General features: G+C 43.0%; 1 protein-coding gene across 2 annotated transcripts in view; it reads right to left on the reverse strand.

Annotated features, from left to right (window-relative positions):
- Positions 1-16,953, reverse strand: part of Csgalnact1 (chondroitin sulfate N-acetylgalactosaminyltransferase 1) — a 339,276-nt gene that overhangs the window by 148,722 nt on the left and 173,601 nt on the right. The window contains exon 4 of one of the 2 annotated variants that reach the window (XM_026789580.1): positions 13,335-13,437. The exons of the other annotated variant lie outside the window; for it this stretch is intronic. The gene's annotated coding sequence lies outside the window, so the exon portion shown is untranslated. The remainder of the gene's footprint in view (positions 1-13,334; positions 13,438-16,953) is intronic. 2 annotated transcript variants of the gene reach the window in all.

Below are 16,953 nucleotides of genomic sequence, written 5' to 3' on the forward strand. Positions count from 1 at the left end.
ACCTTCTTCTCACGACTAGCTATGGTTTGCTATACCTTCTTCTCATGACTAGCTATGCTTTGCTATACCTTCTTCTCACTACTAGCTATGGTTTGCTACAGTGTGTTCTGCAAAGGTTCACACATTTGTGAGCTGGTATCGAAGTGGTGCAACCCTTAAGAGGCCAGGCCTTGATGACAGCATTGTCTTCATGAGGAATTAGCACAGGGCTCTCTAAATGGATCAGTTCCCATGAGAATGGGTAACTAAGGATGTAGTGTGTCCTCCTCAGTTCAGCTTCTCTCTTCCCTCCTTCCCGACTCTCTCCATTCCTTCCTTCCTTTCTTTTCCTGTGATTTGCTCCTCTCATACCCAGCCACCACACCGCATGCAGAAGGACCTCACCGTTGATGAGTGGGGGGCAGTACTGCACTTTGACACTGCTTAGAGCAGAGACAAAGAAGCTCCCAGCTGTGCTAAGCACTGAGACTTGGATGTTATGTTGTTTTTTATACTAATAAAAATAAAACTCATTTTATTTTGCTTGCTTGTTTGTTTGCACCAGGTGTCACAGCATCATCCAGCTGGTCTGCAGTTCTTTATGTAGACCAGGCTGGCCTCGAACTCACAGAGATCCACCTGCCTCTGCCTCCCGAGAGCAGATATTGAAAGCATGTTCCAGTCATTCCTAGTAGAAAGAATGTTCCAAGAATATATACCTAATCTATGTGATATCCTGGGCTCAGCTCTTACAAAACAAATGGTTTTCTACATTTAGAGACCCAAGGTTGCCACAGCTGGGGAAATTGCACCATTCCAGCTTCTATGTGGTTTCTGAATACTCTTGAAAATATGTTAGTACAGAGAAAGATCCTTATATGCATATCTATCATATATACGCATGTGTATATATATGTATATACATATAAAGTGTATCATATATGTATAGATAAATACACATATACATGGATCCAAAGCTACATAAACTCAGTTAAAATTGTATATTTTACACCATGTGATTTTAAATACTTGACTTTTACCTCCAAAAGTAAAAATATTGTCTAGACGAGATGAGACACTGTTTAAGCAATGACTCAACACTTCAACTATTAGTGTCATGGGTTCTTCATGATGAGAAACATTTTTTCCATGCTGGTGTTTAATTTAGAAGCTGAAATGGACTATTGAGCAACTTGTTCATCCAGTTATCTTTAACAAAATAATGTTTCATCCAAAGATGAGACCATCAGAACCAAGTCATCCCCATTCCTTTGAAGATTTTTTGAAAGAACATACTTTTTTTCCATGAAATAAGTGGTATTTGTCAAACTGAAAACAATCTGAACATGATTTGAATTTACCCAAAGGAAGACAGCTTCTAAATATCTAATATTCCTTGAGTCATGTGCACAGGCAAAGAGCTGTACCTAAGGCAACAGTTTTGTTTTTTAAAAATTACTCAAGTACTTTTTAAAGCTTAGTTATTATTCTTTTGGGAAACTTCAGAATGAGATGAAAATATGCCAATTCCTCATTTTAACAACAGAAATTATATGAAAAGATAAATCACAGGCTAATTTCTCTCATGATGGTAAATACAAGGACCCCATACAATGTTTTATCTAACTGAATCTGGTAATATATAAAACATCATTGTGAGCCAGTTGAATTTCTAAATTCTAAATTGGTAACATTCTAAAAGCATGAATATAACTTCTCACATTAAGAACTGGAGACAGAAAAACTATATATCCATTTCAACAAACACAGAAAATATACTTGATAAAATACAACCCTCATGATCTAAAGCTCTTAGAAAAGTTGGGACAGAAGGCTGCTCCCATCCCGCCCCTATTATACATGAAAAATTACTATGGGCACATCATGGTTAATGGTTAAATGTTGAGAATTTCCCTTCGTTATCAAAAGCAAGAGGAAGGCTAGCCATCAGCCTTCAGCATCCCTTAGGGGCCTAGGCAGGATACAAGGGCACAAGGAAGCAAACAGTACAAAGATTGGAAAGCCAAGAAACAAGGCAGCATCGTTCACAAATGTGAGATTGTGTTCAGGGGGCACTTGGCAATGGTCACAGAAGCTTCCCCACCAAGAGAAAGTCAAAAGACCAATGAAATTCCTTAACAGCCTCCAACAAAAAGTGAAATCCTAAAAGAGACAGCAATTGCCACAGCACCAAAACATACAGAGTGCCTGGTAATGATTCTAATGAAAGATACACAAAGTCTGTGAGGAAACACAAAACAAAGCAAAAAAAAAAAAAAAACAAAAAACAAAAAGTACAGCTTTGTAAGACATTTAAATAGACTTAAATAAGAACCCTGTCTTATACAAATGACAGTTCTTTCCGCATTGATTTATACTTTCAACATATTCCCTCAAATTTAGTATGAGCATTGTAGGCCTTGACTAAGTTGATTCTGAAAGTTAGTATGAACATGCCAAGAGGCAAGAATCATCAGAAGAAGGAAACCAGCGCACTGGGGAACAAGAGCAGGCGCTCCCCAGTGATGCGGAGTTCAAGCACAAATGAAATGATCCATATGGAGAATAATGGGATTATTTTGGGCAGCAAGCAAATGGCCTTAGAATTAGTGAAGTGTGTGTCTGTGAAAGAGGAGGAAAGGTGGCCAAGAAGAAATCTAGAGAGGGATATTATGGGCTGTCAACACCCTAAATTAGTGAAGCGCTGATAGCTTATAACTCATGGTCTATGGTGTTTGGGGCATGTATGTTGTAATTGATAATAAAAATAAGTAAATCAAATATGTAAATTTAATAACTGGATTTAGGAAAATATTGAATATGTGTTTCATTGTCATAAACTCGGTAGGACTGGAAAGTGCTAAGAAACTCTGAAAATGATAGTGTGACTTTTCTCTATCCATCTGCTCCTCTTGTGACCCCACCAGGCTTTTAGCTAAGGTCCCTTCCACACTGCTCTGTCCCAGAGTCTGGGATTAAGTCCAGCTCAGAGTGTTACTTTGATCTGTGGCTGAAGTCACTCTGCATGGTTGCACCAAAGGTCTAGTGATCTAACACAAATGAGAATCTTGCCTTCCTTTCCAGGACAGATAGATGCGTAAGAAAAAGCAGGAAGCATGAGAAGCTCTAAACCCATTTGCTTTGTCACCAAATCGATAACAAGGCCAAGCGCAAAAGGAACACGCTGTGACTCTATGTCTACATGCAATGAGCCGGGAGCGAGGAACCTTGGCAGCAACAGATGGCTGCAGGGAGAAGAGGAGACAATGTTGTCCAGGGGCAGAGAGACAGCTGAGGAGCACTGGAGCAGGAACAGGGCCCAGGCTGGCTGGGGAAGTCACCTCTCTTCCCACAGGCCTTGTCTCTGATCACCTGGAAGTGATTGCCTTCCCACATTGCCAGCCCTTGGCCTCTATGCCCTGGGCCCTATTGGCTGGAACTCCTATAGGGAGGTATCTGGCAGCAAAGCCAGGTCCCAGGGAGAACAGCTGTGGGCTTCTCTCAGCTCTCCGCTATGACCTTAGTCTTTGCACAGCTGCAGAGGCTGGAATCCTGAGGGCTTTATCCCATAGTGCCAGAGCTTTAATATGTTCATGAAGGGGCCCTTTGTGGTCACAGAAATGGTTACTAGAGTTAACTTACTAACTAAAAATTCTTCAAACATATAAAAATGATTTTGAAGTATCTTATACAAAAACATAGTAACAAAAAATATATTTAGCATGCAGAAGCCCCTAGCTGCTCGAACCTGGCCTGGAGTCACCTAAAGCTGTTCCTATCATGTCAATACCCCTTCCACATCTGTATCAAAAGAGCCAGAACCTGGCCCAGTGTGTCATTATCTTTTTTTTTTTTAGATCTGTCTGTTTCTCCTCCTACTGCCATTGTCCTACTTCAGATCCTGCTTCATGATCCCCTCTGTGACTTAGCACAACTGCCCCATCCCCTCCCATGCCTCTAATCTACCCATCAAAGTCCTGGGTCCTGCCTTCTGCCCACAAGTCTGCTCAAATCTCCTAACCTTCTGAAGGTTACAGGAGCTCCCAGGAGTTGGTAACAGGGCTAAGCCTTCTTGCATAACAGCACAAGGCCCAGCCTACACTCAGCTCTCACCCATCATATTCTCCCAAACCCGAGAATACTACTACGGTGCGTCCCTCTCCCTCTGCCAGATTCATGTCATCCACACTCACAGGTTCACACAGCAGCTGCTCCTGAGCCTGAAAGTCTGTTTCTACCGCTCCTGGCATGTTACACTAGCACCATCACATAACATATGCTCCTGCTGTTTCCAGAACTCCAAAAGACTTCAGGTAAACTTCAGATACAGCACCCTTTTCACTTAACATATCTATAAAAAAAAAAACCTTAGTTTCCTTTTCCAAGCCTTCTCTCCCCTCAGTCTGTCCCATCTCAGAAAAGGAAGATACCATGAACAGCCATTGGGAAAAGTATTTTGGGAAAAAAATTAACTGATAAGATCTATAATATTAATGTATCTGAGGATTTCTTCAGTCAATATGCTCATGTCAATTACATTGGACTGGTTTGAAATTTTTGTTTTATTTTATGCCCATTCTCCTATTAGTTCTATCCTCATATGTAGACATAGCATCACTTATGGGCAAATTTCAACGGAAACCTCAGAGAACATTGAGGGGTGAGAGTTTTCTGTTTTGTGTTAATTTCATTGGTTAAATAAAGAGACTGCCTTGGCCCTTTAATAGGACAGAAAATTAGGTAGGCAGAGTAGACAGAAGAGAATGCTGGGAGAAAGAAGCCTAGTTAGTCAGTCGCCATGATTCTCCCACTCCAGACAGATGCAGGTTAAGATCTTCCTGGCAAGCCACCTCGTGGGCTACACAGATTATTAGAAATGGGTTAGATCAATATGTAAGAGCTAGCCAATAAGAGGCTGGAACTAATGGGCCAGGCAGTGTTTAAAAGAATACAGTTTCCGTGTAATTATTTCGAGTATAAAGCTAGCCATGTGGGCAGCAGGGTACCAGGAATGTAGCCAGCCACAGCTCATACAACGGAACATTGTGGCAGAGGGGTCAGAGAGAATGTAAGAACTGCAGGAGGTGGAGGGTGGAGGGTGTTGTGAAATGCTGGCCTCGGAACATGGCATGGTTGCTGCTCACACAAACTCAAAGCTGCATGTGACCTGCAGAAGAAGAATCAAGATAAAAACCGATCATGGAGCAGGGAGGGTCTCCCTATGTCCTACCCTTAGTTGATGAGCTATTGACAGTCAGATGCTGAGGCGGGGAGAGTCACATTTCTGGGCTAGGGAGTGGACATTAGCAGGTTGTCCATGTTCAATGGATGACCTTACATTCATGAGCATAGTAACAGCACTAACTGGACTCAATGGGTTATAGAATACAAGAAGGACATCAAGTTGGGGAGGAGGTGTATTGAGGGGATCACAGGGGGTTGAAGGAGGTAGTGGGGGTGTGTGTGACCAAGACACATTGCATACTTGCATGAAGTTTTCAAACAAAAATGTATAAATACATGTTGTAAAAAATCAAAATTTCTCAATTTTTCCATCAGCTAGAACCATATAAATATGTATGTATTAATTGGCCGGAGCTGAGTGAAATACTATCTCCTAAAATCCACTATTGAAATGAAGCCATAAACAAATAAGCCAACTTCCCATTTAATGCTACATCTTAATTTACTCCATTCACAGTCAAGGTTTGGGGGACTAAATCCTGATGGGCAGAGAGAAGAGCAGAGCGCTTTTGGGGAGACAGATCTGCAGCCTATCATTATACACATCACCATCAGCCAGGAGAGTTGACCCAGGGATGTATCCAGGAAGATACAGTGTCGATGACCTCCCAGGGCTGCAGGAAAAGCGAGAAGATGCTGGAAACATGCAGGACACACTTGGCAGGGTAGTAAAGACATAACTTGTTATGCTGATGTCTTATTTTCAATGGTACCCTATACCTGACATAAAGAAGTCTTGAACAAAGAGGTTATATTTTATTCTCTAGAGGCCTCAGGCCAAACTCAGGGAAGCATGCTGAACCCAGAAGGCATGACACAAAAATGATACTTGTGATTCAAATTTGTATTTAAATAAATGTTAAACAAAATGTCACTGAATTGATGTGAACTTCGTATTTCAGATTTAGAGACAGCAGCTTTAAGTTGTTAAAACTGGTCCTTAACAATTCCAAGTGTTGGCAAGTTTGTCAATCAACTAGAATTCATGTATCTGGCTGGTGGAGTCTAATTTGACACAGTTTGGAAAACTGTCTATCAATGTGTCCTAAAAAGTATTTGTCTATTCTGTAACTCAATAACAGACATGACCACCAGAAAACATGTACATGATGTTCAGAGATGCTTTACTCAGAATAATAAGGACTAGTGAGATGGCTTAGCAGATAAGACACTTCTTGCCCTCTATGATATAAACCTGATGATCTGAGTTCAACCCCAGAATTCATTGAAAGGTAGAAAGAGAGAAATGACTATACGAAAGGTATCCTCTGATTCCCACAAACGTGCAAGCCCCCAATAATACACATACTAACAAAATATTATTAAAACTAGAAGACTGGGCTAGCCCGTAACTAAAGAGTGATCAAGTCACCACTTAAATTCACAGAAGCCAATTGTGGGAGATATGTGAGCAATGATATATCGGAGTCTAAAAGGGATCAGGACCACCGAACCAACCACTGCCAGCTGCCACCTCTTCTTCTGGAGACTGATACAGTTGGCATGTCATTTGCATTCAGAAAGATACTGAATATTCTGAATGACTAACGCAGAAATGAAGTTATATTAAGTGTCTCTAGGCGAAATCTCCAGCACTTATAGTCAAATGCTCTACCACTGAGCTATACCCCTAGTCTCTAGCATTTGCAAAATTCTTGAGAGTCATGTTAAAAGGAATTACTTCAGTTTTCATAGACAAACCTCTTAAAAAGTAGCTACAATAGCCAAGAACCTTTCAGAGTGCTTTGAAGAAAACCTGTGATCCCTCAGCCAAATGCAACAGAACGCTTAGCCCTCCACGCATGGTTCCATGAGGACCAGCATCACAAAGAATCACCATCAATCTCTTAGAAGTAGATGCCACATGCCCCCTTCCAAAGAAGTATGATTCGTTCAAACTGTGGATTAAAACTGCCTGCCTCAGTCAGGCAATGGTAGCACATGTCTTTAATTCCAGCACTCAAAAGGCAAAGACAGGCAGATCTCTGTGAGTTTGAGGCCAGCCTGGTCTATAGAGTGAGTTCTAGGACAGCCAGGGTTGTTACACAGAGAAATGCTGTCTCAAAAAACTAAACACAAACGAACACCAAAACAATTGCCTGCCCCTCTTTACCAACACTTCGGATGATCGTCAGTGGGACTTTGCACACGAATGGGAACAGACCTACCATAGGTTATATTATAATTTTGTGTTTTATCTGACGATATCAAATTACCCACCAACATGTGTTTTCTTTGAATTAGAAAGAGCAAAATTGGGCCAGCAACCAGAAAAAAACAAAAAAAAACAAAAAACGGCAACAAGAATATGAACACTTTCCCTCAAAAATAATAAAGCTTTCATAAACATTGTTCTTCATTTTCAGAGAATTATTTCCCTACAGCTCAGCATCTCTCCCAGAAAACATAAAGGTTTACAGATTTTTAACTTCCCAAATCAAACATATTAAAACCTTAAGATCATTCTTTTTTTTTCTTTTTTCTTTTTTTTTTTTTTTTTGGATTTTTCAAGACAGGGTTTCTCCGAAGCTTTTGGTTCCTGTCCTGGAACTAGCTCTTGTAGACCAGGCTGGCCTCGAACTCACAGAGATCCGCCTGCCTCTGCCTCCTGAGTGCTGGGATTAAAGATCCATACTGTTGGTTTTCTCCCCGTGTCATACTCTCTGGACAGTCAACGGAGGAGTAGGCTAGGCGGCTGGAAAACAAGGCCAGCAGAAAAATCATAGCAGCATTCAGAGAATGTTGGGTCGGGATGTCAGAAAAAACATCCAGATTCATGAGTTTCTCTGGGAAATCTGGTCTGCAAAATAATTAATACTCAAACACCAATAAACTTCAGCTGACGCTACTTGGAGTAGTAGAGGAGCAGCTGATACACATGCCCTACCCAGGAAAAACATGCTCTCATTCAGCACAGACAGTGTGATAGTCCTATAGTGCTAACTCTGCCTACCCAACCATAAACAAAGTCTTCAAGCTTTGTATCTTTTGGTCAGATAACACTGAAAGGGGCGCTTCCTGGGCAAAAAGCAGGAAATTTTTCTTAAAATAAAACAAACCATCAGAAGTGGAATTATTAAAGATTTACAGACTGTGTGGCTTGAATCTGAAATTTTCCCCTGCCCAAGTTCATATTATGAATGCCGGCACCTCTGTGGTTGGTACCAATTCTGGAGATGGTAAGATCTTAAGAGCTGGGGCCTGACTTGTGGAAGGTTGGAATGGGTCTATAATAGTTTCAGCTTGGTACCTGCTTCCTGATGTACAGCCTCTAATCCATGTTCCTGACACCTCAGACCAAACCACTCTGTTGTGTGTGTTCCTCTCTATAATGGACTAAAACCTCTAAAGTCATGAGGCAGAATAAAATCCTCTTTTCTTGTTCTTGTCGCATATTTTGAATGCAGCATTGAAAAAGTTTGTTATTTTTGACCATTTTTCATCATAATAGCCATTCCCAGGGAAGCCAACAAAGCAGTGGTTCACACTACCTCAGTAAAGGTGAATACCCTGTAAAGATATACTGGAATACTTTTCTCTACAAAATTTCCACGACCCTAAAAATCACATTGAAAGAATCAGCAGACCACATGAGGCCTTTTGAGTTAAAAGCACCCTGTTCAGCCTGAGAAAACGACACAAGCTGGTAACAAGGTTGAAATGGACTGAGAGCCAGTTTTCCACTGGGCACGGACAGGTCATCTGAGGATGTGTGCCTCTAACGGCAGAGCTTTGAGGCTGCACTTGGGTCTGAAGGCATGAAGGAGACGAAGTCAGTTTGGTTCACCTTCCCCTCACCCAGTAAGTTGTCCTTCAAGTACTAACCAGCAAAGTCACCAGAAGCTAAGCAAACAGACTGCAAGGGTGTGATGGAAACATCTTATGTTCCCGACGCTCTTTGAAGAGTCCATTGAAGGGGTTGGAAGGTGACCTTTCTTTTGCTCTGTATGAAAACTTCTGGCTCACCTCAAGGTCATCAGGAATCACTTAAACTTATTAAATATTCCAACTGTTTTTACAGTAATATTTAAAATTGCACCCTTTTCTCCCAAGTCTAGATGGGTTTCAGAACAAGTCTTACCGTAGGGTACACATCAGCACTGCCTTCTGCAGCCGCTCCTCCCCGCAGGCTTTTGAGTATAAGGGAAAAGCAAAGAATGAGGAATGAGACAACTCTTAAAGGAGCCGGTGCCATCAAAAACTGGCAACTGTTTCTATAGGCCCAGAGCGCTTGAAGCTTGCTCTGCCCCCTGTGAGCGGCTGGATGCCAGCCCTGAAGGAAGGACTCCATCCTGGAGACGAGATCGGGTGTGCCATAGTTGTTTAGGTCTTGCCTAGCTTGTGCAAGGAACTGGATTCCATCCTTATCACTACAAACCCAAACAATCCTCCCCCGAATCCAGGAGGTTTCTCTCTTGCTAGTCCCCAGGCCTTTGGTGAGTGCAATTCAATGCCATGCTGTCTTAAGACAATCTCTATGGAATCTGACATCCATTTCTGCCTTCTGGGGTCTGTTGTGGAATATTAGGTTAAGATTGCTATATTCATTTATGCTGTGGAACACTTGTTTAATGACGCAAAGATGTGTTACATTCTTTTATGCTGTATTTGTTTAGCGTTGAGAAACTGTGTTACTTTGCCTGTCTAAAACGCCTGATTGGTCTAATGAAGAGCCGAATGGTCAATAGCTAGGCTGGAGAGGGATAGGCAGGGCTGGCAGGCAGAGAGAATAAATAAGAGGAAAATAAGAGAAGAGGAAGGAGCTAGGAGGAAGCCAGGGGCCAGTCACCCAGCCACACAACCAGCAGTGGAGTAAGAAGTAAAGGAAAGTATACAGAATAGAGAAAGGTCAAAGCCCAAAGGCAAAAGGTAGGTGAGGTAATTTAAATTAAGAAAAGCTGGCTAAGGTCAGTCATTTATATGCAAGAATAAGTTCATGTATTTATTTGGGAGCTTGGTTGTGGACCCACAAAAAGCAAAGAGTAAAAAAAAAATAAGCCAACTCCAGGGGTCTATTCCATGGAGGTCAGTCTACTAGACAGCAAGGAGGACTCTCCGGTTGCCCTCACGGGCAGCTCGTGTCTGGCACACAAACAGAAATCACTTACTTTCACTTTGCTCACCAACCCTGGCAGGGCAGGCAGACTCTGGCCAGAAAGCCTTGCTCATGGTGCCAGAACCCAGCAGCAGTCATGCTCATCTCTCCACTTGAACTACAAGATTCTAGCCTCTGCCTGGTACCCTGCAACCGAGGGAGCCCAGCACTTATATCCCCAGGAAGTCCCAGAAGGACTAAGGATAAGAGGCAGGCTGTGCCTAGAATCTTCTCTTTACAGTCCTGCATCTTGTCCATAGTCTGATCATCCAGAGCTTGTGGCTTATTTTCAAAACCATGTTGTCTGCCAACTCACATATGTATTGAATTTGGATCCCTGGTGAGAAATTCCATTACACCTCAGCCAGAGCAGCCCAGGGGACACGGCTCACTGTTAAACCCAGAAGTTCTGCTTTTTCCAGTAACTGTTACCCCTGGCTACACACTGAATATCCTCTCCCTTTGGAAAGAAAGGGATCTTAATTCCCAGTTCATACAAAACAATGAATCCATATTGATAATTAAAGTAGCCTGGTACACACACACACACACACACACACACACACACGCACACACCCCGCTACTTAAGAAGCACTCATGTCTAAACTTAATCAAGTTGCTGAGACAATATGACAACTTGCAGATTATACCCAAGAAAGAGAAGTGAGTTATATGACCCCTTTCAGGGCCGCCCATCAGAAGGGTGAACTACTCTAGGAAGAAGGAAACCACAGCTCCATCAAAGCAGAGCCATGAGAAAGAAAAGAATAAGGGGCTGCATGCATAATAAACAAAGTGTCAGCGACAGGGCCGTGTTCACATAGGAATCTGAAAAGAAACAATAAAAAGATAACTTTGAAGCCCCTGGGGAAATTTGAATATGGATTAGGTAATGTACGATATGATGAACCAATACACTTGGGAACAGTAATGCTATAATGGCTGTGAAAATAGAAGTCTTTCTCAATTAGAAATGTGTACGGCAGTATCTACATGTGAAATGGCAGAATGCCGATAATTGCCTTGCAGTGTTTCTACAGAAGTTTATAAGTAGCCAGGGGTGGCGGCACAGGCCTGTACCTCGGCACTCAGGAAGACAAACTGGGAACGAACAGGAGGTAGATGTAGAGCTCTATAAATTCAAGGTCATCTGGGCTAGAGAGTGATAAGACCCACACGCAAATGGCTTTAAGAGATGAGAACGTGAAAGGGACAGAGGAGGTGAGACTGGCAAAGCCTTAGTATTCATGGGGGCTGGGTAGCAGGTTCAAGGGGGCTCATTCTATTTCGTTTGTGTGATGGGAAGAATTTAAGAGTAAAATGTCTTTATAGGGACCATTGACTGCATCCTGAAAATGACAGGGAAGCTTCACTCGTAAAACCTTAACCATCTGGCTGCCTAAAACCTACTTGTTGTTCCCAGATAGGTACAACACTAACAGACAAGCTAGCTGAAGTGGGAAACCGCGTAGGGTTCCAACCCTAGACAAATAACCACAAGAAACAGTAATGATTGGAATGGGAGAAATTATGTCCTCCCGGGATGAGTTCCCAATTGGCGATCCAATACTAATTGATCACCTTTAAGTCACAGATAAGACTAAACAGATTAAGCAGCTTCTATTTATATACTTAGGCATATATTTACGTATTATATATAGATATATAAATAGTTAAATAATTACAAAAAAGAGGCCACTGATTCAAAAGGGATGAGGGGTATGTGGGAAGAGTTGATGAGAAACTGAAAATGGAAAAATGAGGTATTATATTTTAATTAAAAAATAAGAGTATTTTTAAGTAACTAAAAAGAATCAAAAAGAACCCCCAGTTAGATGGCTAAGGGATAAAGAGGGCTTCCTACCCTTTCAGAGGACCCAAGGGGGTTCCAACCACCACATCAAGTGACTCACAACCACCTATAATCCCAGCTCCAGGGGGTCCTATGTCTTTTCTGGCTTCACAGGCACCAGCAGACATGGCATCTACCCATACAGACATAAAGCCAGAAATAAAAATAAATTTTTCTTTTAAAAAGGACCATATGTCAATGTCATGCCCATGACTGTTTTCTTGTTTTGTAGGGTTCTCGGACTAGAGAGCTAAGGGCTCAGATAGGCAAAGGGAGGAGGGCAGAGGGAAAGGAAGGTCACTTCTTTCTCCTCTGATGATGGAGAAGAGCCAAACCTGGGATATTTGACCTCAGCTGTTAGGAGTCTTCTCCTTGTGGCCCGTTCTTTGAACAGACAGGCCACTACTCCACATGGTAAGACTGTTTGTCCCTCAGTCATCAGAGCTGGTACAGAAAGGGACCCAAGTCTTGCTGGCAGGGGTCTCAATCCTGAGCAGGATTTGAGTACTGGTGAACTTCACCTCTGGTTGCATCTTCCAGCACTTTCTCCCCTGGTAGCGAGAGGCCCCCTCACTCTGATAGAGGAGTCTTCCTATCTCACCTGCTGAGAGTGCAGGCCAGTCTGACCAACAAGCACAGTGCATAATCATGTCTCTGAGTGGGAAGCACCTGTGGCTCCCACGCATTTGGGCTTTCCCTTTACACCTGGCAATAACCATAACCTTCATCATCCTCTTCTCTAGGCCCCATCTACAATGGGCAGGCCAGAACGCACAATCTCTGAGATGACACTCAGTTAGAGAGTACACAGCAGGCTCCCTTTTTGCCCATGGGTATACAAGCATCCCCTTGCCCTCCATCTTTGCTTAAGTCAGAAGCTTGGAACCACTCAATCCCTACTAACCTCTATAATTCCTGGTAGAAAGAGAGAGGAGTAAACTTTGCTCACAAAGATTGCTCTGATAAGAAAAAGCCCATCACCTCCATCTTGGCTTCTTTTGATTTTTAACTAGAAAAAGAAGTTTGGCCAAGTTGTGCCTCATTTTTCACCTAGCAATAGTTTGGGAGATGTGGCCAGCCTCGCTGAAGTGTACACCAGTTCTACTCTTAGGGCTGGGAGTGTGGAACAAAATGACAGTGGTGTGATTTTTCATGAAGACTCACCTAGAAGACACACCTCTGAGCAGGGCTATGAGGATGTTTCCAGAGAGGCTTAGCTGATGAGTGAAAGTCACCCTGAATGTAGACAGGACCTGTCGGCTAAGATCTGGGCAGGAAGAACGAAAGAGAAAGAGAAAGAGAGAGAGAGAGAGAGAGAGAGAGAGAGAGAGAGAGAGAGAGAGAGATTGAGATACAGAAACAGTTGAGTTAAGTGCTTGCCTTACAAGCATAATCTGATCCTCAGTGTGGGGTGTTTATGTTCCCAGCTAAGGGAAGGAGGATCCCTGGAGCTCACCAGCCAGCCAAGCTCAGTAATCCCCACGCTCCAGCCAAGAGAGGCTCTATCTCAAATGAGATAGTGTTATGCACAGATCCTCAAAGTCCCAGCAAAAGCCAACAAGGAGACCGAATCCTGTATGTAAACGTAAAGAGCCTTTATTTTATGCAAGCTTGCAAACTCGGTCTCTCCTCATGTCCAACGTATTGGAATAAACGGAGAGCCCCGAGCTCAGAGTTGGGTTTTTATAGTAGTAAAGGTGGGGTGAGGGGTTTCTGAGGTTTAGGACCCCTGATTGGCTGACATTTGTCTAGGGGTGTCCTGGTGAGTGTGTGCTGGCTGGTGGTCCTATCTACAGAGGTTGGAACGTTAGGCATTTCCTCTGGATGATCTGTTCTTGGGTGGTGCTAGGGTAATCTCAGTTTGTGGACTTTCCTGCAACCAGGTGTTGCTTCAGGGTAAACTACTGAGACTCAGGCCTCGATTAAACTTATCAATGGCTGAGTCCTACTCTGACAGGTGATAATGGTTGGAAGTAAAGATGATCTGTTAATATTTAGCTTTAGTTCATGGCTGGCTCCTACAATAGGATGATAACAAAGATTGCCCTTTGGGCATGTGTACAAATACCTACACACACACGCGCGCGCGCGCGCGCGCACACACACACACACACACACACACACACACACACACACACGAAGCAAGCTGAGCCCAGCATTCATTTCTCTGTTTGCTGACTTCAGATCTTCAGCTACAGGGAGATCAGCTGCCTCACCCTCCTGCTGAGATGCCCTTCCCACCATGACAGACCAGTACCCTCCAACGGTGAAATAAAATAAATTCCTCTCTTAAATGGCTTCTTGCCAGGCATCTGGTCACAGCAATGAGAAGTTAGCAACAAAGTTAGCTCAAGCAGGCAGTTAGCAACACAGGCAGTGAAAATACTAAGCTGAGTAGAGCCCGCCCTCCTGGATTTAAATGACAGGGAATGGGGAAGGGGCCACTTCCCTGACATTGACTGAGAAACAGCAACAGTGTCTGTAGCTAAGCTATTGTGACTGTAACTGTAAGAGAGAGGTGGCTGAGATGATTCCCAGCTCCCCTGGAGCACTCAGCCAGGGACTAGATGAAGCTGTTAGTGCCCCCTCCCAGCAGTTACCCAGCCCCTTGCCACAGTTCAAATGTGAATAAAGAGCTTGGCGGAATCCAGCGTAGACCAGTCCCGTAGGTGTGGCTGCACTGAACGGGGCAGTGGAAAAACTGATGCGGTGTGCTAGCTTGCTTCCACTTTGCAGAGGGCTGGCGTCTGCTTCCAGATCAGATACGGCCTTCTAGTTCAGGTGCGGGCAGCGTGCAGAGGCCACCCCTGAAGAATAGAGCAATATAGAGCTCACAGATCCCACTACTAAATTGAATTTGCCTAGGTAGAGAGTCTGCCACTGGCGATAATCATATAATGTGTGTGTGTGTGTGTGTGTGTGTGTGTGTGTGTGTGTGTGTGTGTGTGTATTATGCCTCTCAAATTACCAGCCATGCTACATGAACTGCACCAGCAAGAGCTATGATAATCCAGTGTAGCAAGCACAGGTCACACTCAGGAGCTTCCTGAGACTCTTCCTGTATTTATATATCCACCATCTCACCCAAGGAGATATTTAGCATCCAGTGCCTCTCCCATTTAGAGTAAACCACCACCTACGGTCTTTACAGTAATATTCACATCTCTACTTTTCAGTTAAGATCAAGTCTGATCTTGCCATCTTAATATGTTCTTTCTATTAAAATTTCCTACATAGACCTTCTTTTCTAGTCCCACAGTGCCCACATAGCTTCTGGGGTGATTAAGGTATAATAAAAGACCTGAATTCTTGACTATGGCATGGCTTCAACTGCATTTAGGAGGAATTATAAAGACCCCAATTCACCTCCAGTTCCTTCCCTCTGTCCCCACTGCCCCATGTCCCTCTTCTTCACTCCAGAAATGCAGGTACACGCTGATATGCTATCAGTTATCCAATAAACCAAGCTCTTGTTCAGAGCCTGTACTTGTGCTGTTGTTTCTAAAAAGTCCTCTCTGCTTGCATAATTCCTTCCAGTCTTTAGTTCTCAGTCAAAACTGCTAAGAGAACACTTTCTCTGAAACCTTTTCTCCTGGACCATTGCTTTCTAACTCCGTTCCAGAAAGAATATCCTTTACTTCCCTCTGAAGAACTTATAACAACCCGTAATTATACAGAGGGGGAGGTGTACATTTTGATGGAGATAAGCAGTAAATTGCTGTTTTTCCTACAAGACAGAGAGGTCCTCAGTGGTGGGAACTCTACCATTGTCTTCAGCCTCTAGCCTATTCAGTTACAAAAAAGAAAAAACCAACAACTAAATAAAAATATCGTGATTTTAACTTGAGTAGAGTTAGGATATTTTACATACCCTCCATTCCTAAGGAAAACTTTTTTTTCTAAATCCATAAACAACCTCGCACCTGGCAGACAAGGAAAACCTGAGATTGCATAATTTCAAACTGCAATGGGAAAACTCCACAAACTATCCACTGAGAACAATTACAAACGCTGGATGAAAAAGAAGAAAAAGCTGAGACAAAAAAAAATAGTAAGTGCTGGCTGAAGCACTCCTCTTCCATCAGGGCAAACAGTGAGGGATCTCCCAAAACACACAGGGCAGACCTCTCCCTTTGCCTCTTGCTTCTTGCATCGATCAGTGTCTAGATGGTCCATAGCTTAGGAGCCTCGCCAGGCCGAGGAGATGACAGTGAAATTGAGGTCAGCCAGGACAAACAGGACTTGGAGCACCAAGGACCCAGAGAAAAGGACAGCATTTGATAAATCTAAAGCTGCGAGTCACCGGGGGTGGGGTGGGGTTGATGAGAAAAAAGCTGTTGTCAAGGGTCTAAAGTCCCAAGCAGAAGCTTTAGTTATTGTAGTTTACTTGGAAGGTAAACTTTAGGGTCTACCAAGGGCACTAGTAAGCACCTCATGATTTCAGGCAAGGTCTCAATGGGCTGTGCCTTGGGAATCAAAAAAAACCAATACCAGACCAAACTCAACTTCCTACTCTGACCTTTGAAATGACTGAATGGCTCTAAATGAACACCTTTATTCTGCTGTCTTCCACGGGGAACAATTAAATCCTTTCCCAATGAGGACACTAGCATACAAGTACTATAAATTTACTATTTTTTTCCTGTTTTTTTTAATGTGTATGGATGGGTGCTTCATCTGCATGTATGTCTGCGCACCATGTGAATGGCTGTGTACCATGTGAACGTCTGTGCACCATGTGAACGTCTGTGTACCATGTGAATGTCTGTGCACCATGTGAATG

The sequence above is a fragment of the Microtus ochrogaster genome, unplaced genomic scaffold (assembly GCF_000317375.1).
Source record: "Microtus ochrogaster isolate Prairie Vole_2 unplaced genomic scaffold, MicOch1.0 UNK23, whole genome shotgun sequence".
NCBI classification, from domain to species: domain Eukaryota; kingdom Metazoa; phylum Chordata; class Mammalia; order Rodentia; family Cricetidae; genus Microtus; species Microtus ochrogaster.